We start from the raw sequence: 24,314 nt of genomic DNA on the forward strand, positions 1-24,314 counted from the left end.
TTGACAACTCAGCCGCTAGTACTTGAGAATATTCTTTGGCTCCCCTTGTGTCGAATCAATAAATTTGGGTTGAATACTCTACCCTCGAAAGCTGTTGCGATCCCCTATACTTGTGGGTCATCACAGTAACAGTTTCAGTTTGCTCCATATCTTTGTCACCAAACATTATCTGCTTAGTGCTCTTCCTTCTAAAGCCATTGAGTCTTGCTTTTTTCACTGGCCAGCATTGTTCAACAACAAGAGGCGGGGCTTTTTCTGCATGCTTCCTCCTAAAAAATAAAGCATTTCACTTGGTTAGATACTAGAACAAGTAGCAAAATCAAAAACTTGCAAAAACAGTAACATAAACATACTTTGGCCTCTGAGGAGTGTAGATGCATTTGGATGAACCAATTCTGTGCCCAAGTACCTCACACAACTTGCACCTATTTTTGTTACCTTTTTGAGCCCTTTTGGGCTTATCATTCTTTTCCTTTTCCTTTTTCCCTTCTTACTACAACCACCTTTCTCAAACCAAGCTTTGAATCTGCTCTATTTTGGCCTCCCAGCCTTTCTTCTAGTGACAGGGGGACACAAGGTAAAGTCTATTTCCACCTCAGGCCACTGAGATTGGTCAGTCAGTGCAGGAATTGGACTTGCATATGCAACTTTGAATTTTTGTACTGAATAATACTCATGCAAATATGGGTGCATATTTAACCTAGGTTTAGATGCCAAAAAAAGTATGGAATGCTCACATGGTTTTCCAGTGTGTTGCCACTCTTGGCAAGTGCACTCATGCAACTCAGTATTTACCACATGCCTCTTGCCACTCTTTGTATCTCTAACTTCAGCACCCCACAAGGAAGATTTCTCAACAGATAGATGTGAAAGATTTCTACTCCTGTTGACCACCTATTGTACCAGTGCTGGAAGCTTGTCCCCTTCCAAAATATTAGCAATTTTTCCTCTCAACTCCCACAAACGCATGGTCATGATCCTTATTTGGTCCACCATGTCATGCACAGGCAAGTCTTTCAAATCCTTCACTTTGTTGTTAAAACTTTCTGCCAAGTTGTTATTGATATGATCACATTTTATGGCAGTATTAAAACCTGATCTATACCACAACAGAGAATGGTGGGTGTTCAACCATGAAGCAAATTCATTATCACTACATGATGCCAATATCTTACCAAGGTGATAGGAATGTGTCTGTCTGGTGTAGGATCTTGCTGCTGGCCACATGCGCCCAAATTCATCTCCTCTGAATTTTTTTATCAGATTCATCCACATATGTCCAAAGAACTCCCTCTGCTCAGCATGGGGGAAACCATTTTTACTACATTTTCCACCCTTTACATGCATCTGTGTGGATGGCCAAAGGAGAAACTGGCCCTATGCATCTTTTCAGTTGCATCATGAACCATATCCATGATGCCTCTGTCTCTGATTGAAACATTCCTATTGCAATTGGGAACATCCAGTTGTGTCCATCTAGAGCATTGCATGCAGCCAACTGACCATTCCACCTTCCAGTCAAAAAAGATGAGTCTATGCTCAAATATGGAGGACAACCTGCTTTGAATCCATCTATGCAAGGCTTCAAACACATAAAAAACTTGCTGAATAAAACCTTGCCATCCTCTGTTACCTCTGTATCTATCTCCACCACACTTCCAGGTGACCTCTTCTCCACCTCTGCTTTTAAAACTATACAACATCCTAAATGTATTTTCCCAGTCACCATACAATGATTTCATGGCCCTTTGTTTTGCTTTCCACACTGTGGTATATTGCAGCTGGATGGGGTACAGCTCCTCCAAGTCAACTTTAAGCCTCTTTGCAGCAGTGTTTGGAGTCTTGGCTAAAATAGGACTAATCTTCTCTGTAACCCAAACCTGTGATGTCATCTTTGAAACTCTCTGTGAAGTGGTCATACATGTATGCTGGTGTGGTATTTGATTTACCCTTACTGTACTTCCATCAGGTTGTAGTCTGGCAGACAAGTACCATTTGCAAGGATTGCCACCACCATCATAACCTTTGCACCGAGCATAAAATTTCTTTCGGTCAGTCCACATAGTCTTGGCATCAAACTCTTTTTTCACTGCATAGGTCCTGAAAGACATCCTAAACTCCTTCATGCTTGGCCACAACTTTCCCACCTCAATAACTGGGTTCTCTTTGTCATACAAACAAACCATCTCATTATCATCTGCATCATCCACATCATCTGCAGCCTCTCTCATCAGCTCTTCTTCATCCTCATTTGCATTTCTAGGGCCTATGTTACCATCAGCAGGCAAAGAACTGTCATCCTTCTCCTTATCTTTGTCATCAACTTGAATGCCAAACATTTCGGCCATATCAATGTCAGATATTGGTGTAATGACCAAATCTGTTTTTTCATTCAACTCTGCTACATTCCAGTCAACAACAATCTTCCTAGAACCATGGGTTCCCTCCTCTCCATCTGCATCAATCCCTGTATCTTCAGCTACTACAGTCGGTTCAGTCAACAATGCCAACATCTTCTTTTGTGAAACCCACTCATCATCTTCCACCTGTGCAGCCATCTTTGATGGCACATAACCAACTCTGGAATGAGTTTGCAGATCAATTAGCTCTGCATAAAATGTTACTTGTTTGCTTGCCCACCCTTCTTGCTGATCAATTTCAGCAACCATGGATTGTCCATCTTCAATTCTCACATATTCACCATTATAGTTATTGAAACGTTGCAGAGATACCTCTTGTTCTGGACCCCAAACAATACTCTCCCCAATTCTCTCCACAAAATTTCCCATGGCCTTCTCCTTCATGCTCTCCAATTCCTGGGGATCAACATCTGCAAATTCGACATCCAACCTCATGGTGGTACCTCTATCAATGTCTTGGACACTGCCATCACTGAGCTTGGCTTTACAGGGAAAAAATTCCACTATAATTGCGAATGTGGTGGCATAACCTAAACCTCCCCCTGTTTTGTCAATGGCAGGCAGCGGCGGCAGTGTTGGGGAACGTAGCAGAATTTTAAAATTTTCTACGCATCACCAAGATCAATCTATGGAGTCATCTAGCAACGAGGGAGAGGGGAGTGCATCTACATACGCTTGTAGATCGCGCGCGGAAGCGTTCAAGAGAACGGGGGTGATGGAGTCGTACTCGTCGTGATCCAAATCACCGATGACCTAGCGCCGAATGGACGGCACCTCCGCGTTCAACACACGTACGGTTGGGAAGACGTCTCCTCCAACTTGATCCAGCAAGGGGAAAGGAGAGGTTGATGAAGATCCAGCAGCACGACGGCGTGGTGGTGGAAGCAACGGTGATCTCGGCAGGGCTTCGCCAAGCTCAGGGAGAGGGAGGAGTGTCACGGGAGGGAGAGGGAGGCACCAGGGGCTAGGGTGCGGCTGCCCTCCCTCCCCCCACTATATATAGGACCCCTAGGGGGGGCGCCGGCCCTAGGAGATGCAATCTCCAAGGGGGGCAGCGGCCAAGGGGGGTGGAGTGCCCCCCAAGCCAAGTGGGGCGCCCCCACCCCTAGGGTTTCCAACCCTAGGCGCAGGGGGAGGCCCAAGGGGGGCGCACCAGCCCACTAGGGGCTGGTTCCCCTCCCACTTTAGCCCATGGGGCCCTCCGGGATAGGTGGCCCCACCCGGTGGACCCCCGGGACCCTTCCGGTGGTCCCGGTACAATACCGATTACCCCCGAAACTTTCCCGATGGCCGAAACTTGACTTCCTATATATAAGTCTTCACCTCCGGACCATTCCGGAACTCCTCGTGACGTCCGGGATCTCATCTGGGACTCCGAACAACTTTCGGGTTACCGTATACTAATATCTCAACAACCCTAGCGTCACCGAACCTTAAGTGTGTAGACTCTACGGGTTCGGGAGACACGCAGACATGACCGAGACGACTCTCTGGTCAATAACCAACAGCGGGATCTGGATACCCATGTTGGCTCCCACATGCTCCTCGATGATCTCATCGGATGAACCACGATGTCGAGGATTCGATCAATCCCGTATACAATTCCCTTTGTCAATCGGTACGTTACTTGCCCGAGACTCGATCGTCGGTATCCCAATACCTCGTTCAATCTTGTTACCGGCAAGTCACTTTACTCGTACCGTAATGCATGATCCCGTGATCAACCACTTGGTCACATTGAGCTCATTATGATGATGCATTACCGAGTGGGCCCAGAGATACCTCTCCGTCATACGGAGTGACAAATCCCAGTCTCAATTCGTGCCAACCCAACAGACACTTTCGAAGATACCCGTAGTGTACCTTTATAGTCACCCAGTTACGTTGTGACGTTTGGCACACCCAAAGCACTCCTACGGTATCCGGGAGTTGCACAATCTCATGGTCTAAGGAAATGGTACTTGACTTTCGGAAAAGCTATAGCAAACGAACTACACGATCTTTGAGCTATGCTTAGGATTGGGTCTTGTCCATCACATCATTCTCCTAATGATGTGATCCCGTTATCAATGAAATCCAATGTCCATAGTCAGGAAACCATGACTATCTTTTGATCAACGAGCTAGTCAACTAGAGGCTCACTAGGGACGTGTTGTGGTCTATGTATTCACACATGTATTACGATTTCTGGATAACACAATTATAGCAGACAATTATCATGAACAAAGAAATATAATAATAACCATTTTATTATTGCCTCTAGGGCATATTTCCAACAGTCTCCCACTTGCACTGGAGTCAATAGTCTAGTTACATTGTGATGAATCAAACACCCATGGAGTTCTGGTGTTGATCATGTTTTGCTCTTGGGAGAGGTTTAGTCAACGGATCTGCCACATTCAGGTTTGTATGTACTTTACAAATATCTATGTCTCCATTTTGAACACTTTCACGAATGGAGTTGAAGAGACGCTTGATATGCCTGGTCTTCCTATGAAACCTGGGCTCCTTGGCAAGGGCAATAGCTCCAGTGTTGTCACAGAAGAGAGTCATCGGGCCCGACGCATTAGGTATGACTCCTAGGTCGGTAATGAACTCCTTCACCCAGATTGCCTCTTGTGCTGCCTCCGAGGCTGCCATGTACTCCGCTTCACATGTAGATCCCACCACAACGCTTTGCTTGCAACCGCACTAGCTTACTGCCCCACCATTCAAAATATACACATATCCGGTTTGTGACTTAGAGTCATCCAGATCTGTGTCGAAGCTAGCATCGACGTAACCCTTTATGACGAGCTCTTCGTCACCTCCATAAACGAGAAACATATCCTTAGTCCTCTTCAGGTACTTCAGGATATGCTTGACCGCTGTCCAGTGTTCCATGCCAGGATTACTTTGGTACCTTCCTACCAAACTTACGGCAAGGTTTACATCAGGTCTGGTACACAGCATAGCATACATGATAGACCCTATGGCCGAGGCATAGGGGACGACACTCATCTTTTCTCTATCTTCTACCGTGGTCGGGCATTGAGCCGTGCTCAATCTCGTACCTTGCAATACAGGCAAGAACCCCTTCTTTGACTGATCCATATTGAACTTCTTCAATATCTTGTCAAGGTACGTACTCTGTGAAAGACCAATGAGGCGTCTCGATCTATCTCTATAGATCTTGATGCCTAATATGTAAGCAGCTTCTCCAAGATCCTTCATTGAAAAACACTTGTTCAAGTAGGCCTTTATGCTTTCCAAGAATTCTATATCATTTCCCATCAATAGTATGTCATCCACATACAATATGAGAAATGCTACAGAGCTCCCACTCACTTTCTTGTAAATGCAGGCTTCTCCATAAGTCTGCGTAAACCCAAACGCTTTGATCATCTCATCAAAACGAATGTTCCAACTTCGAGATGCTTGCACCAGCCCATAAATCGAGCGTTGGAGCTTGCATACCTTGTCAGCATTCTTAGGATCGACAAAACCTTCCGGCTGCATCATATACAATTCTTCCTTAAGGAAACCATTAAGGAATGCCGTTTTGACGTCCATTTGCCATATCTCATAATCATAGAATGCGGCAATTGCTAACATGATTTGAACGGACTTCAGCTTCGCTACAGGTGAGAAAGTCTCATCGTAGTCAACCCCTTGAACTTGTCGATAACCCTTAGCGACAAGCCGAGCTTTATAGATGGTTACATTACCATCCGCGTCTGTCTTCTTCTTAAAGATCCATTTATTTTCTATGGCTCGCCGATCATCAAGCAAGTCAGTCAAAGTCCATACTTTATTTTCATACATGGATCCTATCTCGGATTTCATGGCTTCCACCCATTTGTCAGAATCTGGGCCCGCCATCACTTCTTCATAGTTTGAAGGTTCACCGTTGTCTAACAACATGATTTCCAGGACAAGGTTGCCGTACCACTCTGGTGCGGAACGTGTCCTTGTGGACCTACGAAGTTCAGTAGCAACTTGATATGAAGTTTCATGATCATCATCATTAACTTCCTCTCTAGTCGGTGCAGGCACCTCAGGAACATTTTCTTGAGCTGCGCCACTTACCGGTTCAAGAGGTAATACTTCATCGAGTTCTACTTTCCTCCCACTTATTTCTTTCGAGAGAAACTCTTTCTCTAGAAAGGATCCATTCTTGGCAACAAAGATCTTGCCTTCGGATCTGAGGTAGATGGTATACCCAATAGTTTCTTTAGGGTATCCTATGAAGACGCATTTTTCCGACTTGGGTTCGAGCTTTTCAGATTGAAGTTTCTTGACATAAGCATCGCATCCCCAAACTTTTAGAAATGACAGCTTAGGTTTCTTCCCAAACCATAATTCATACGGTGTTGTCTCAATGGATTTTGGCGGAGCCCTATTTAAAGTGAACGTGGCAGTCTCTAAAGCATAGCCCCAAAATGACAGCGGTAAATCGATAAGAGACATCATAGATCGCACCATATCCAATAGAGTGCGATTACGATGTTCGGACGCACCATTACGCTGAGGTGTTCCAGGAGGCGTGAGTTGTGAAACTATTCCACATTTCCTTAAGTGTGTGCCAAATTCGTGACTCAAGTATTCTCCCCCACGATCTGATCGCAAGAACTTGATTTTCCTGTCACGTTGATTCTCAACCTCACTCTGAAATTCCTTGAACTTTTCAAAGGTCTCAGACTTGTGTTTCATTAAGTAGACATACCCATATCTACTCAAGTCATCAGTGAGGGTGAGAACATAACGATAGCCACCGCGAGCCTCAACACTCATTGGACCGCACACATTAGTATGTATGATTTCCAATAAGTTGGTTGCTCGCTCCATTGTTCTTGAGAACGGAGTCTTGGTCATTTTACCCATGAGGCATGGTTCGCACGTGTCAAATGATTCTTAATCAAGAGACTCCAAAAGTCCATCTACATGGAGCTTCTTCATGCGTTTGACACCTATGTGACCAAGGCGGCAGTGCCACAAGTATGTGGGACTATCATTATCAACCTTACATCTTTTGGTATTCACACTATGAATATGTGTAACATTACGCTCGAGATTCATTAAGAATAAACCATTCACCAGCGGAGCATGACCATAAAACATATCTCTCATATAAATAGAACAACCATTATTCTCGGATTTAAATGAGTAGCCATCTCGAATTAAACAAGATCCTAATACAATGTTCAAGCTTAAAGCTAGCACTAAATAACAATTATTGAGGTTTAAAACTAATCCCGTAGGTAAATGTAGAGGTAGCGTGCCGACGGCGATCACATTGTGACGCCCCCGATTTGACCCTACACTAATCATACACGCAAACGTGTACGATCAAGATCAGGGACTCACGGGAAGATATCACAACACAACTCTACAAATAAAATAAGTCATACAAGCATCATATTACAAGCCAGGGGCCTCGAGGGCTCGAATACAAGAGCTCGATCATAGACGAGTCAGCGGAAGCAACAATATCTGAGTACAGACATAAGTTAAACAAGTTTGCCTTAAGAAGGCTAGCACAAACTGGGATACAGATCGAAAGAGGCGCAGGCCTCCTGCCTGGGATCCTCCTAAACTACTCCTGGTCGTCGTCAGCGGGCAGCACGTAGTAGTAGGCACCTCCGGTGTAGTAGGAGTCGTCATCGACGGTGGCGTCTGGCTCCTGGACTCCAGCATCTGGTTGCGACAACCAGAATGAAAGGAAAGGGGGAAAAGGGGGAGAAAGCAACCGTGAGTACTCATCCAAAGTACTCGCAAGCAAGGAGCTACACTACATATGCATGGGTATCAAATGGAGTAAGGGTATCACATGTGGACTGAACTGCAGAATGCCAGAATAAGAGGGGGATAACTAATCCTTTCGAAGACTACGCTTCTGGCAGCCTCCGCCTTGCAGCATGTAGAAGGGAGTAGACTGAAGTCCTCCAAGTATCATCGCATAGCAATAATCCTACCCGGCGATCCCCTCCTCATATACCTGAGAGAGAGCGATCACCGGTTGTATCTGGCACTTGGAAGGGTGTGTTTTATTAAGTATCCGGTTCTAGTTGTCATAAGGTCAAGATACAACTCCAAGTCGTCCTGTTACCGAAGATCACGGCTATTCGAATAGATTAACTTCCCTGCAGGGGTGCACCACATACCCCAACACGCTCGATCCCATTTGGCCGGACACACTTTCCTGGGTCATGCCCGGCCTCGGAAGATCAACACGTCGCAGCCCCACCTAGGCACAACAGAGAGGTCAGCACGCCGGTCTAAACCTAAGCGCACAGGGGTTTGGGCCCATCGCCCTTAGCACACCTGCACGTTGCGTACGCGACCGGAAGCAGAACTAGCCCCCTTAATACAAGAGCAGGCTTACGTTCCAATCCGGCGCGCGCCACTCAGGCGCTGACGTCACGAAGGCTTCGGCTGATACCACGACGCCGGGATACCCATAACTACTCCCGCGTAGATGGTTAGTGCGTATAGACCAAATGGCCAGACTCAGATCAAATACCTAGATCTCGTTAAGCATGTTAAGTATCCGCGAACGTCGACCAGGGCCAGGCCCACCTCTCTCCTAGGTGGTCGGAACCTGCCCTGTCGCTCCGCCTCAAAGATCCACTCGCGGGTGCTCCACAAGCCGACCCGTCTTTAGTCACCATATGTATCCTGTAGAAAGTATATAGTAGTATACTCGTGATCACCTCCCGAGTGATCACGGCCCAGTAGTATAGCATGGCAGACGGACAAGAGTGTAGGGCCACTGGTGGAACACTAGCATTCTATACTAAGCAGTAGGATAGCAGGTAATGGTAACAACAGTAGTAACAAGGACAGGCTATGCATCAGTATAGGATTAACGGGAAGCAGTAACATGCTACACTACTCTAATGCAAGCAGTATAGAGAAGAGTAGGCGATATCTGGTGATCAAAGGGGGGGGGCTTGCCTGGTTGCTCTGGCAAGAGAGAGGGATCGTCAACTCCGTAGTCGTACTGGGTAGCAGCGGCGTCGGTCCCGGTGTCTAGCGGGAGAAGAGGGGGGAGAAACAATAAATATTTAAGCAAACAGATGCATAGCGATGCATGACATGACAAGTAGCGGTGCTAGGGGTGCCCTATCGCGGTATGAGGTGATACCGGTGTGGGGGGGAAACATCCGGGAAAGTATCCCCGGTGTTTCGCGTTTTCGGACAGATGAACCGGAGGTGAAATGTTGCATGTTCGCTATGCTAGGGATGCGTGGCGGATAAACGGGATGCGTATCCGAATTCGTCTCGTCGTTCTGAGCAACTTTCATGTACAAAGTTTTTCCATCCGAGCTACGGTTTATTTTATATTAATTTTAAAAGATTTAAATCATTTTTAGGATTTATTTATTTAATTTAATCAACATTATCCAGAATAGTGTCTGCTGACGTCATCATGACGTCAGCATGACGTCAGTAGTTGACTTGGTCAACCTGACAGGTGGGTCCCACTAGTCATTGACTGATTAGGCTAATCAGGGGTTAATTAAGTTAATTAGTAATTAGATTAATCTAATCAGGATTAATTAATTTAATTAATTCTTTAATTAATTAATTAATTAATTATCATTTTAATCAATTTTAATTATTATTTATTAATTCTTTTTTTTCGTTCACAGGGGGGTGGGCCCCGTTTGTCTGTGGCACAGTGGCCATACAGGGCGCGGACGACGGGTAACGGGCGCGCCCCATTCGGGCGCACGCCCAGGGGCATGCGGGCGTGGGCGGCGGACCTGGCAGGTCGCCAGGCCGGCGTGGGCGAGGCCAGCACGGGGCGGCCGGTGAGCGAGCGGCGGCGAGCTCGGCCCCGTGCGGGCGGGCGCGCATGAGCGCGCGGCAGGGCTGCAGCAAGGGGGGCACGAGGCGCGGTGCAGGCGGCGCAAGGCGCGGCGCCAAGGGCGGGCGAGCGGCGCAGAACAGCGTGTAGCGAGCGGCGGAGTAGCGGCCGTGGGCGAGAGGCGGGGCACACGGCGACGGGCGCGGCAGACGCGAGCCCGTCCGGAGCTCGGGCGCGGGGCGTACGGGGAAAGGGAGGCACGCGGCGCGAGCGCCCGCGGGGTGCGGCCAAGGAGGCGGGGCCAAGCACTCCCAGGCGAAGCGGAGACGACGGCTACGGGCGTGGCCAGCGGACGGCCGGAGCGCGACGCGCGTGTGCGCGTGCGGGGCAAGGCAGAGTGCGGGCGAGGAGCGCACGAAGAGAGGAGGGAGTGGAGGCCGAAGGTGCCCTCACCGGCGGGGAGTAGGGTCCAGGGCAGTGGGCTCGATGGAGGTTGAGGCGGCGGAGTCCGGCGAGGGCGAGGGCCGTTGTGGAGGGGGACGGGGACGACGTCGACGTGGGGGAGCAGGACGGTGGGGAAGGGCGTCGGCGAGGTCCAGGCGGGGAAGGGGAGGCGACAGCGTTCGGCGGCGATGAGGGCGAGGCGGCGGCGTCGAGCCCGATCCGATTTGGATCGGGGTAGAAGGGGGCGCGTCGTGGGGGGGGGAAGTGGGGGGTGGCCGATTAGGGTTTCCCCCCTGGTGGGGGTAATGGAGGGGGGGGGGGTAGCGGGCCGGCCGGCTGGGCCTGGGGGTTGGCCCAGTTGGGCCACGGCCCAGGGGGGTTTCTCTTTTTTTTGGTTTTGTTTCCTGTTTTCCTTTTCTTTATTTCCTCTTCTGTTTTAAATTATTTTAAATTACTTAGGCATTTTATAAAAATGTGTTTGTTACACCATATTGACCTATGTAAAATATGGCATCTCCCGAACATTTTTGTTTTAAATTTTGAAAAACTTTTATTGTTTGCTTTGATTTTGAAATTTGAATTCGAATGGGATTGAATCATCGCGAGGTTTACAACAGTAAGAGTGGTGACGAGGCATCATTAGCAGAGGTTACTGTAGCTTGATTATCCGGGTGTTACAAATCTCCTCCACTACAAGAAATCTCATCCCGAGATGTAGGAGGTAGAAGGAAACAGTGCAGGGTATTCATCGCGAAGACGATCCTCGCGTTCCCAGGTGGCTTCGTCTTCAGAGTGATTCGACCACTGGACCTTGAGGAACCTGATCGCCTTCTGACGGGTGCGGCGTTCAGCTTGGTCGAGAATGCAGACCGGATGCTCTTTATAGGAGAGGTCCTGTTGCAATTCGAGCACTTCATGATCCACCGCTCGGATTGGATCCTTGAAGCAACGGCGGAGTTGTGACACATGGAACACATCGTGAACCTAAGAAAGGTTCGGCGGAAGCTCCAATTGATATGCTACCTTTCCACGCCTTTCGAGAATAGTGAAGGGACCGATATAGCGAGGAGCTAGCTTGCCCTTGATCCCGAAGCGGTGAGCACCCTTCATTGGTGTAACTCGAAGATAAGCCTTTTCGCCAGGTTGATAGACCATGTCTTGGTGATGACGGTCATACTGACTTTTCTGACGTGACTGAGCAGTCTTGAGATTCTCGCGAATAATGCGAACTTGTTCTTCGGCCTGTTGGATAATATCCGGACCAAAGAGTGGACGCTCCCCAGTTTCTGACCAGTTCAGAGGGGTTCGACACTTTTGTCCATATAACACTTCGAAGGGGGACATCTTCAGACTAGCTTGATAGCTATTATTATAAGAGAACTCGGCATATGGAAGAGATTCCTCCCATTTCTTGCCGAATGAGATTACACAAGCTCGAAGCATGTCTTCGAGAACTTGGTTGACACGTTCAACTTGCCCTTGTGACTACGGATGAAACGCAGTACTGAAAGATAAGTGAGTCCCCATAGCTTCTTGGAAACTCGCCCAAAACCTTGAAGTGAATAAGCTGCCACGGTCTGAACTGATAACCAGTGGGATACCGTGAAGTGAAACAATTCTGGCCATGTAGAGAGTAGCAAGCTGACTAGCCGTGATTGTCTCTTTGACCGCCAGAAAATGGGCAACTTTGGAAAGCCGGTCAATGACGAGAAGAATAGCATCATTACCTTTCTGCGATTTGGGAAATCCAGTGACGAAGTCCATTTCAACATGGTCCCATTTCCATTCAGGAATAGAGATAGGTTGCAGAGTTCCAGCAGGCTTTTGATGCTCTGCTTTGATTCGGCGACAAACGTCACACTCAGCAACATAACGAGCAATGTCCTGCTTCATATTAGACCACCAGAATCTTTGACGAATATCCTGGTACATCTTTGTACTACCAGGATGGATGGACAGAGGCGTATCATGGGCTTCTTGCATAACCCTTTTAGTCTTATCCAGGTTTTTCTTTGAACATGGTACCACTAGGCGGCCTTTGAAATACAAGGCGCCATCGTCGGCGATCGTGAAGAATGAGGGCTTTCCCTTTTTGAGGTCGCGCTTAATCTTGAGGACTTCATCGTCACATTTCTGTATCCATTTGATGGTGTCCACAAGATCTGGTTTCGCAACCAGGGTATTGAGAGAACCCTTGGAAACAACATGGAGGTTCTGTTTGGGGAAACCTTCGGGAGGGGGAGCGAGTGATCCCGGGGGAACAATATGGAGGTTCAGCCTTCTAAATTCTTCGGTAAGCGAGGGCTGAACTTTGTGGACCTGGAGGTGGTTGCAGTAAGACTTGCGGCTCAGGGCATCAGCCATTACATTAGCCTTGCCGGGGGTATATGATATATCCACGTCAAAGTCTGCAACAGTCTCCATCCATCTTTGCTGACGGAGGTTCAGGTCTAGCTGAGTAAACAGATACTTCAGACTTTGGTGATCGGTGAAGATCTCGCAACGATTACCGAGAAGGTAGTGCCGCCACTGCTTCAGTGCATGAATGACAGCAGCAAGCTCGAGGTCGTGAACTGGGTAGTTTTCTTCGTGAGGGCGCAGTTGATGAGAGGCATAAGCAATCACTCTGCGCTCTTGCATTAGGACACAACCTAATCCTTGACGGGAAGCGTCGCAGTAAATGACGAAGTCCTTCTTAGTATCAGGTGGAGCAAGTACGGGGGCAGAAGTCAACTTGTCTTTGAGCGCCTGGAAACTTTCCTGACACTTGTCTGTCCAGTCAAACTTGACACCCTTATGCAACAGATTAGTCAGGGGTCTGGCAATCTTGGAGAAGTTCTCGACGAATCGACGGCAATAGCTGGCGAGGCCGAGAAAACTTCGGACTTGCTTCACATTCTTCGGAGGAGTCCAATCGAGAATAGCCTGAACTCGTTCAGGGTTGACGGCAATACCATTCCTGGAGATGACATGCCCAAGATAGGTTACTTCGGGGAGCCAGAATTCACACTTGGAATACTTAGCATACAGTTGATGCTCTCGAAGTTTTTCCAGCACAAGACGAAGATGTTCAGCATGTTCCTCCTTGTTCTTGGAAAATACAAGGATATCGTCCAAATAAACCACGACGAACTTGTCGAGGTAATCCATGAATATATAATTCATCAGACGAGAGAAGGTGGCTGGAGCATTCGTTAAACCGAATGACATGACGGTGTACTCGTATGATCCATACCGAGTCACGAAGGCAGTTTTTGGGATGTCCTCTTCACGAACACGGATCTGGTGGTAACCCAACCTCAAGTCGAGTTTGGAGAACACTGATGAGCCAGCCAGTTGATCATAAAGATCATTGATTCGAGGAAGAGGATATTTATTCTGAATGGTAGCTTGGTTTATAGGATGGTAGTCTTGGACTAATCGGTTTGTCCCATCCTTCTTCTTAACAAAGAGAGAAGGTGCTCCCCAAGGAGAGCAACTTGGGCAAATGAAACCTTTGACAAGAGATTTGTCGATTTCCTCCTTAAGCTCAATGAGTTCATGCGGCGGCATCTTGTAGGGTCGTTTAGCTATAGGGGTAGTGCCGGGTTTCAAGTCGATGATGAATTCGACAGCTCTAACAGGGGGAATCCCTGGAAGTTCTTCTGGGAAGACATCTTGGAATTCACGAACGACGGGAATGTTTTCAATGCCCTCGAGTGGTGCAGCGTTCAACGCATTCAAGGCATAAAGTCGTGCCTCGGCGTTCTGAACTAGATGAGCTTGGTAAGCTATTATTTCGTCAGAAGGGTGTAGCAGATGGACGACCTTAGTGGCGCAAACTATAGAAGCAGTATGCGCTTTCAACCAATCCATTCCCAGAATGAGGTCGATGTTAGACGACTTCAGGATAATGGGAGAGGCATAGAATTCCAGCCCTTCGATTTCCACGGGGATATCGATGCCAACCAGTGAGGTTTGACATTGTCCCACGGGGGTTTTTACCAATACCGAAGTGTTCATCTCCTCACATTTAACGTCATGCTTGTATGCAAAATCTTCTGACATGAATGAATGTGATGCCCCTGAATCGAATAAAACAGATGCAGGTACTGAGTTTACGAGGAGTGTACCCATCACGGTAGCAGGCTGGTCTAGAACTCCATTGAGATCAACATGGTTGGCATGAACACGACCATAAGACTTGGCACTATTGTTGCGAGGCTGGTTGCTTCCACGGCCAGTTGCTGGGAGGGCCAGTTGATTCTGGTTTTGATTGCAATCCCTAGCACGGTGACCTGGCTGACCACACTTGTAGCAGAGGCCATTATTGGGAGTGGGAACAGGAGCTTGTGGTGGTGGAGCTGGAAGTCTTGTCTGCCTAGTTGGAGGAGCAGGCAGACGAGGTGCAGCATAGGACTGCCTTGGGGCAGGTGCATCCGGCTGGTACATGCTGTTGGGGATCCATATCTTGCGCTTCTGCGAGGACGGGCCCGAAGATGAGCCCGTGTCACGGCTGCGCTTGTGAGAGTTCTGGTATTCCTGCAGACCAGTTTCGGCGTTGATGGCTTTGTTCACCAAGGTGGTGAAATCAGTAAAGTCATGCACTAGAAGTGCGAGCTTGATGTCAGCTTGAAGGCCATCACGGAACTTCTCCTGTCTGCGTGCATCAGTTGCAATGTCCTCTTCAGCATAGCGGGACAAGTCCAGAAACTCCCGCTGATAAGCTTCCATAGTTTTATTGCCTTGGGTGAGGTTGGGGAACTCACGCTTCTTCCGGTCCATGACTCCCTGAGGAATGAAGCGAGCACGGAAGGCAGCTTGGAAGTCTGGCCAGGTGATGATTGTTCCAGCTGGCAGAGTACGCCTGTGGCTGTCCCACCATTGAGCCGCGGGTCCTTTCAGGAAGAAAGAAGCAAAGGTGACATAGCTGGCAGGGGCTACATCAGCAGACTCCATCTCATAGGTGATGTCACGGAGCCAGTCATCAGCATCCAGAGGTTGAATTGAGCTGCGGTACACGGTTGGGTTGAGGCGCATGAAATCTTGCAGAGTCACTTGGGTTGGCTGCTGGTTCATATTGGGGCGAGGAAACTGAGCCATAATATTCTCCATGAACTGGCGATTCATCTCAAGCTGTTGGATCATGCCAGTCATGTACTCAGGCGGTGGTGGGGCGTTGCCACCACGACCACGACCACCTGGTCTAACCATCCTGCTAATATAAAACAGGGGTAGTTCAGTATTGAGAAATTTGCAAAGACGAGAATCATTCATGATGAAACATGCACAATGAAAGCAGCACGATAGATACTACATAGTAGTCGGCATATCTTACAAAAGAGATCATGCATGGAGTTCGTTACACAGAGTTTGGTACATAGACTAAGACATCATAGGCGGCACGCAGGCTCGCGGCGAATGCATCTAACACTAACAAGCAAGTCTACATCAGTCCCACGCGGTACTGCGGAGGTAGGTGTAGCCCGACAGCTGGTAGTGTGGCAGCGGGTACACCACGTCGGCAACCTGGGGGCTGCGGGTACTCTGGTGCAGAACTTGACGCTCAAGTGGCAGAAGAGGACCAAGGGCGGGAGAGTAGCCTCCCACCTCTGGCCAACCGACACCCTGGGGCATCACGGTCCTGGCTGGGTAGATAGCAGAACGCGACAGCTCCCCAGATCCGACGAAGGGGTGCAACATCGTCAGAGCACGGTAGAGGTGCTGACGAGTGGTGTACAACTCGTGGCGAAGAGCTCGGTTAGCTCGATCCAGCCCATCAGCATGCAGAACCAGGTTCTGATGGTAGAAGGGCTCTCGGGTGACAGTGGAGTAGGCAGCAGTGTAGTAACCCTCCGCACCAACATCGGATGCGATAGCAATGTGCCTGAAGGGGGAGGTATCCAACTCCTGATACTCTCCACGGAGACGTGTCAGAGCAGCATAAGCAGCATCGTGGACCGCCATATCGATAGTCACTCCAACACCATGAGCAGTGTGCAGCACGGTAGTGGAGTCATACTCCCGAGAGTAGAGGTGGACGATGGCACGGTACTGCTCCTGGTTGAAGTCCTGATACTCCTCATAGACGGTGTACTCAGGGTGCCAGCGATAACCCAGATAGGTCATCATCTCAGCTAGCACGGCAGGTGATCCTGAGGCACCAGTGGCCGTCGTGTGGCGCACGACCTGCCTCGTGGGTTCCATCTGAAAACAAAGATGTTTTCACAGGAGTCAAATGACAATGTGGATAATGTTCAAGTACTACTCTAAAGAATAACTAGGGCTTATCCAACTTTGGGGTGAATGTGGTCACGGGATCCTAGTGTTAGAGTTAGTAAAATCGTTTAACCCGAGTAGAAGAGGGTTCAGAGTCCCAGAGTAAGGATCGAGGAGTAAAAGATTCTAATACCACCCAGATGGCGACGTGGGCCCGTAAGGCACACAGCCATGTTAGTAAAAGGTTTTGTAATGTCTAGACTCGACTTCGGCCAAGGAGTGTGAAGGGGATTTCCTACAGGCAGTCGGCTCTGATACCAACTTGTGACGCCCCCGATTTGACCGTACACTAATCATACACGCAAACGTGTACGATCAAGATCAGGGACTCACGGGAAGATATCACAACACAACTCTACAAATAAAATAAGTCATACAAGCATCATATTACAAGCCAGGGGCCTCGAGGGCTCGAATACAAGAGCTCGATCATAGACGAGTCAGCGGAAGCAACAATATCTGAGTACAGACATAAGTTAAACAAGTTTGCCTTAAGAAGGCTAGCACAAACTGGGATACAGATCGAAAGAGGCGCAGGCCTCCTGCCTGGGATCCTCCTAAACTACTCCTGGTCGTCGTCAGCGGGCAGCACGTAGTAGTAGGCACCTCCGTGTAGTAGGAGTCGTCGTCGACGGTGGCGTCTGGCTCCTGGACTCCAGCATCTGGTTGCGACAACCAGAATGAAAGGAAAGGGGGAAAAGGGGAGAAAGCAACCGTGAGTACTCATCCAAAGTACTCGCAAGCAAGGAGCTACACTACATATGCATGGGTATCAAATGGAGTAAGGGTATCATATGTGGACTGAACTGCAGAATGCCAGAATAAGAGGGGGATAACTAATCCTTCGAAGACTACGCTTCTGGCAGCCTCCGCCTTGCAGCATGTAGAAGAGAGTAGACTGAAGTCCTCCAAGTAGCATCGCATAGCATAATCCTAACCGATGATCCTCCCCTCGTCGCCCTGTGAGAGAGCGACCACCGGTTGTATCTGGCACTTGGAAGGGTGTGTTTTTAAGTATCCGGTTCTAGTTGTCATAAGGTCAAGGTACAACTCCAAGTCGTCCTGTTACCGAAGATCACGGCTATTCGAATAGATTACTTCCCTGCAGGGGTGCACCACATACCCCAACACCTCTTGATCCCATTTGGCCGGACACACTTTCCTGGGTCATGCCCGGCCTCGGAAGATCAACACGTCGCAGCCCCACCTAGGCACAACAGAGAGGTCAGCACGCCGGTCTAAACCTAAGCGCACAGGGGTCTGGGCCCATCGCCCTTAGCACACCTGCACGTTGCGTACGCGGCGAAGCAGAACTAGCCCCCTTAATACAAGAGCAGGCTTACGTTCCAATCCGGCGCGCGCGCCACTCAGTCGCTGACGTCACGAAGGCTTCGGCTGATACCACGACGCCGGGATACCCATAACTACTCCCGTAGATGGTTAGTGCGTATAGACCAAATGGCCAGACTCAGATCAAATACCCAGATCTCGTTAAGCGTGTTAAGTATCCGCGAACGCCGACCAGGGCCAGGCCCACCTCTCTCCTAGGTGGTCGGAACCTGCCCTGTCGCTCCGCCTCAAAGATCCACTCGCGGGTGCTCCTACAAGCCGACCCGTCTTTAGTCACCACATGTATCATGTATAAAGTATATAGTATACCCGTGATCAACCTCCCGAGTGATCACGGCCCAGTAGTATAGCATGGCAGACGGACAAGAGTGTAGGGCCACTGATGGAACACTAGCATCCTATACTAAGCAGTAGGATAGCAGGTAATGGTAACAACAGTAGTTAGCAAGGATAGGCTATGCATCAGGATAGGAATAACGGAAAGCAGTAACATGCTACACTACTCTAATGCAAGCAGTATAGAGAAGAGTAGGCGATATCTGGTGATCAAAGGGGGGGCTTGCCTGGTTGCTCTGGCAAGAGAGAGGGTCGTCAACTCCGTAGTCGTACTGGGTAGCAGCGGTGTCGGTCTCGGTGTCTAGCGAGAGAAGAGGGGGAGAAACAATAATATTTAAGCAAAAGATGCATAGCGATGCATGACATGACAAGTAGCGGTGCTAGGTGTGCCCTAACGCGTAGGATGAGGTGATACCGTGTGAGGGGAAACATCCGGGAAAGTATCCCCGGTGTTTCGCGTTTTTCGACAGATGAACATGAAAGTTGCATGTTCGCTATGCTAGGGATGCGTGGCGGATAAACGGGCTGCGTATCCAATTCGTCTCGTCGTTCTGAGCAACTTTCATGTACAAAGTTTTTCCATCCGAGCTACGGTTTATTTTATATTAATTTTAAAAGATTTAAATCATTTTTAGGATTTATTTATTTAATTTAATCAACATTATCCAGAATAGTGTCTGCTGACGTCATCATGACGTCAGCATGACGTCAGTAGTTGACTTGGTCAACCTGACAGGTGGGTCCCACTAGTCATTGACTGATTAGGCTAATCAGGGGTTAATTAGTTAATTAGTAATTAGATTAATCTAATCAGGATTAATTAATTTAATTAATTCTTTAATTAATTAATTAATTAATTTCATTTTAATCAATTTTAATTATTATTATTAATTCTTTTTTTTTCGTTCACAGGGGGTGGGCCCCGTTTGTCTGTGGCACAGTGGCCATACAGGGCGCGGACGACGGGTAACGGGCGCGCCCCATTCGGGCGCACGCCCAGGGGCATGCGGGCGTGGGCGGCGGACCTGGCAGGTCGCCAGGCCGGCGTGGGCGAGGCCAGCACGGGGCGGCCGGTGAGCGAGCGGCGGCGAGCTCGGCCCCGTGCGGGCGGGCGCGCATGAGCGCGCGGCAGGGCTGCAGCAAGGGGGGCACGAGGCGCGGTGCAGGCGGCGCAAGGCGCGGCGCCAAGGGCGGGCGAGCGGCGCAGAACAGCGTGCAGGCGAGCGGCGGAGTAGCGGCCGTGGGCGAGAGGCGGGGCACACGGCGACGGGCGCGGCAGACGCGAGCCCGTCCGGAGCTCGGGCGCGGGGCGTACGGGGAAAGGGAGGCACGCGGCGCGAGCGCCCGCGGGGTGCGGCCAAGGAGGCGGGGCCAAGCACTCCCAGGCGAAGCGGAGACGACGGCTACGGGCGTGGCCAGCGGACGGCCGGAGCGCGACGCGCGTGTGCGCGTGCGGGGCAAGGCAGAGTGCGGGCGAGGCGCGCGCGAAGAGAGGAGGGAGTGGAGGCCGAAGGTGCCCTCACCGGCGGGGAGTAGGGTCCAGGGCAGTGGGCTCGATGGAGGTTGAGGCGGCGGAGTCCGGCGAGGGCGAGGGCCGTTGTGGAGGGGGACAGGGACGACGTCGACATGGGGGAGCAGGCCGGTGGGGAAGGGCACCGGCGAGGTCCAGGCGGGGAAGGGGAGGCGACGGCGTTCGGCGGCGATGAGGGCGAGGCGGCGGCGTCGAGCCCGATCCGATCTGGATCGGGGTAGAAGGGGGCGCGTCGTGGGGGGGGGAGTGGGGGGTGGCCGATTAGGGTTTCCCCCCTGGTGGGGGTAATGGAGGGGGGGTAGCGGGCCGGCCGGCTGGGCCTGGGGGTTGGCCCAGTTGGGCCACGGCCCAGGGGGGTTTCTCTTTTTTTTGGTTTTGTTTCCTGTTTTCCTTTTCTTTATTTCCTCTTCTGTTTTAAATCATTTTAAATTACTTAGGCATTTTATAAAAATGTGTTTGTTACACCATATTGACCTATGTAAAATATGGCATCTCCCGAACATTTTTGTTTTAAATTTTGAAAAACTTTTATTGTTTGCTTTGATTTTGAAATTTGAATTCGAATGGGATTGAATCATCGCGAGGTTTACAACAGTAAGAGTGGTGACGAGGCATCATTAGCAGAGGTTACTGTAGCTTGATTATCCGGGCGTTACACACATCGACCTTGGAACCATTCCCGACGCGCATCGTCACCTCGTCCTTCGCGAGTCTCCGCTTATTCCGTAGCTCCTGCTTTGAGTTACAAATGTGAGCAACCACACTGGTATCAAATACCCAGGAGCTACTACGAGTACCGGTAAGGTACACATCAATTACATGTATATCACATATACCTTTAGTGTTGCCGGCCTTCTTGCTCGCTAAGTATTTCGGGCAGTTCCGCTTCCAGTGACCAATTCCCTTGCAATAAAAACACTCAGTCTCAGGCTTGGGTCCATTCTTTGGCTTCTTCCCCGCAGCTTGCTTACCGGGCGCGGCAACTCCCTTGCCGTCCTTCTTGAAGTTCTTTTTACCCTTGCCTTTCTTGAACTTAGTGGTTTTATTCACCATCAACACTTGATGTTCCTTTTTGATTTCCACCTTCGCTGATTTCAGCATTGAATATACCCCAGGAATGGTCTTTTCCATCCCCTGCATATTGAAGTTCATCACAAAGCTCTTGTAGCTCGGTGGAAGCGACTGAAGGATTCTGTCAATGACCGCGTCATCCGGGAGATTAACTCCCAGCTGAGTCAAGCGGTTATGCAACCCAAACATTTTGAGTATGTGCTCACTGACAGAACTGTTTTCCTCCATCTTACAACTGAAGAACTTGTCGGAGACTTCATATCTCTCGACCCGGGCATGAGCTTGGAAACCCATTTTCAGCTCTTCGAACATCTCATATGCTCCGTGTCTCTCAAAACGCTTTTGGAGCCCCGGTTCTAAGCTGTAAAGCATGCCGCACTGAACGAGGGAGTAATCATCAGCACATGACTGCCAAGCGTTCATAACGTCTTGGTTCTCTGGGATGGGTGCGTCACCTAGCGGTGCTTCTAGGACATAATCTTCTTGGCAGCTATGAGGATGATCCTCAGGTTCCGGACCCAGTCCTTATAGTTGCTGCCATCGTCTTTCAGCTTGGTTTTCTCTAGGAACGCGTTGAAGTTGAGGGCAACATTAGCGTGGGCCATTTGATCTACAAGACATAGTGTAAAGATTTTAGACTAAGTTCATGATAATTAAGTTCATCTAATCAAATTATTCAATGAACTCCCACTCAGATAGACATCCCTCTAGTCATCTAAGTGAAACATGATCCGAGTCAACTAGGCCGTGTCCGATCATCATGTGAGACGGACTAGTCAACATCGGTGAACATCTTCATGTTGATCGTATCTTCTATACGACTCATGCCCGACCTTTCGGTCTTTTGTGTTTCGAGGCCATGTCTGTACATGCTAGGCTCGTCAAGTCAACCTAAGTGTATTGCGTGTGTAAATCTGGCTTACACCTGTTGTATTCGAATGTTAGAATCTATCACACCCGATCATCACGTGGTGCTTAGAAACAACGAACCTTCGCAACGGTGCACAGTTAGGGGGAACACTTTCTTGAAATTATTACGAGGGATCATCTTATTTAATCTACCGTCGTTCTAAGCAAATAAGATGCAAAACATGATAAACATCACATGCAATCAAATAGTGACATGATATGGCCAATATCATTTGCTCCTTTTGATCTCCATCTTCGGGGCTTCATGATCATCGTTGTCACCGGCATGACACCATGATCTCCATCATCGTGTCTTCTTGAAGTTGTCTCGTCATCTATTACTTCTACTACTATGGCTAACTCTTTATCAATAAAGTAAAGTAATTACATGACGTTTATGTTGACACGCAGGTCATAAATAAATTAAGACAACTCCTATGGCTCCTGCCGGTTGTCATACTCATCGACATGCAAGTCGTGATTCCTATTACAAGAACATGATCAATCTCATACATCACATATATCATTCATCACATCCTTTTGGCCATATCACATCACACGACACATGCTGCAAAAACAAGTTAGACGTCCTCTAATTGTTGTTGCAAGTTTTTACGTGGCTGCTATAGGTTTCTAGCAAGAACGTTTCTTACCTACACCAAAACCACAACATGATATGCCAATTTCTATTTACCCTTCATAAGGACCCTTTCATCGAATCCGATCCGACTAAAGTGGGAGAGACAGACACCCGCCAGCCACCTTATGCAACTAGTGCATGTCAATCGGTGGAACCAGTCTCACGTAAGCGTACGTGTAAGGTCGGTCCCGGCCGCTTCATCCCATGATGCCGCCGAATCAAGATAAGACTAGTAACGACAAGCAAATTGACAATATCCACGCCCACAACTGCTTTGTGTTCTACTCGTGCATAGAAACTACGCATAGACCTAGCTCATGATGCCACTGTTGGGGAACATAGCAGAATTTTAAAATTTTCTACGCATCACCAAGATCAATCTATGGAGTCATCTAGCAATGAGGGAGAGGGGAGTGCATCTACATACCCTTGTAGATCGCGCGTGGAAGCATTCAAGAGAACGGGGTTGATGGAGTCGTACTCGTCGTGATCCAAATCACCGATGACCTAGCGCCGAATGGACGGCACCTCCGCGTTCAACACACGTACGGTTGGGAAGACGTCTCCTCCAACTTGATCCGGCAAGGGGAAAGGAGAGGTTGATGAAGATCCAGCAGCACGACGGCGTGGTGGTGGAAGCAACGGTGATCTCGGCAGGGCTTCGCCAAGCTCAGGGAGAGGGAGGAGTGTCACGGGAGGGAGAGGGAGGCGCCAGGGGCTAGGGTGCGGCTGCCCTCCCTCCCCCCCACTATATATAGGACCCCTAGGGGGGGCGCCGGCCCTAGGAGATGCAATCTCCAAGGGGGGCGGCGGCCAAGGGGGGTGGAGTGCCCCCCAAGCCAAGTGGGGCGCCCCCACCCCTAGGGTTTCCAACCCTAGGCGCAGGGGGAGGCCCAAGGGGGGCGCACCAGCCCACTAGGGGCTGGTTCCCGTCCCACTTTAGCCCATGGGGCCCTCCGGGATAGGTGGCCCCACCCGGTGGACCCCCGGGACCCTTCCGGTGGTCCCGGTACAATACCGATTACCCCCGAAACTTTCCCGATGGCCGAAACTTGACTTGCTATATATAAATCTTCACCTCCGGACCATTCCGGAACTCCTCGTGACATCCAAGATCTCATCTGGGACTCCGAACAACTTTCGGGTTACCATATACTAATATCTCAACAACCCTAGCGTCACCGAACCTTAAGTGTGTAGACCCTACGGGTTCGGGAGACACGCAGACATGACCGAGACGACTCTCCGGTCAATAACCAACAACGGGATCTGGATACCCATGTTGGCTCCCACATGCTCCTCGATGATCTCATCGGATGAACCACGATGTCGAGGATTCGATCAATCCTGTATACAATTCCCTTTGTCAATCGGTACGTTACTTGCCCGAGACTCGATCGTCGGTATCCCAATACCTCGTTCAATCTTGTTACCGGCAAGTCACTTTACTCGTACCGTAATGCATGATCCCGTGATCAACCACTTGGTCACATTGAGCTCATTATGATGATGCATTACCGAGTGGGCCTAGAGATACCTCTCCGTCATACGGAGTGACAAATC

The sequence above is a fragment of the Triticum urartu genome, chromosome 5 (genome assembly GCF_003073215.2).
Source record: "Triticum urartu cultivar G1812 chromosome 5, Tu2.1, whole genome shotgun sequence".
In the NCBI taxonomy this organism is placed as follows: Eukaryota; Viridiplantae; Streptophyta; class Magnoliopsida; order Poales; family Poaceae; genus Triticum; species Triticum urartu.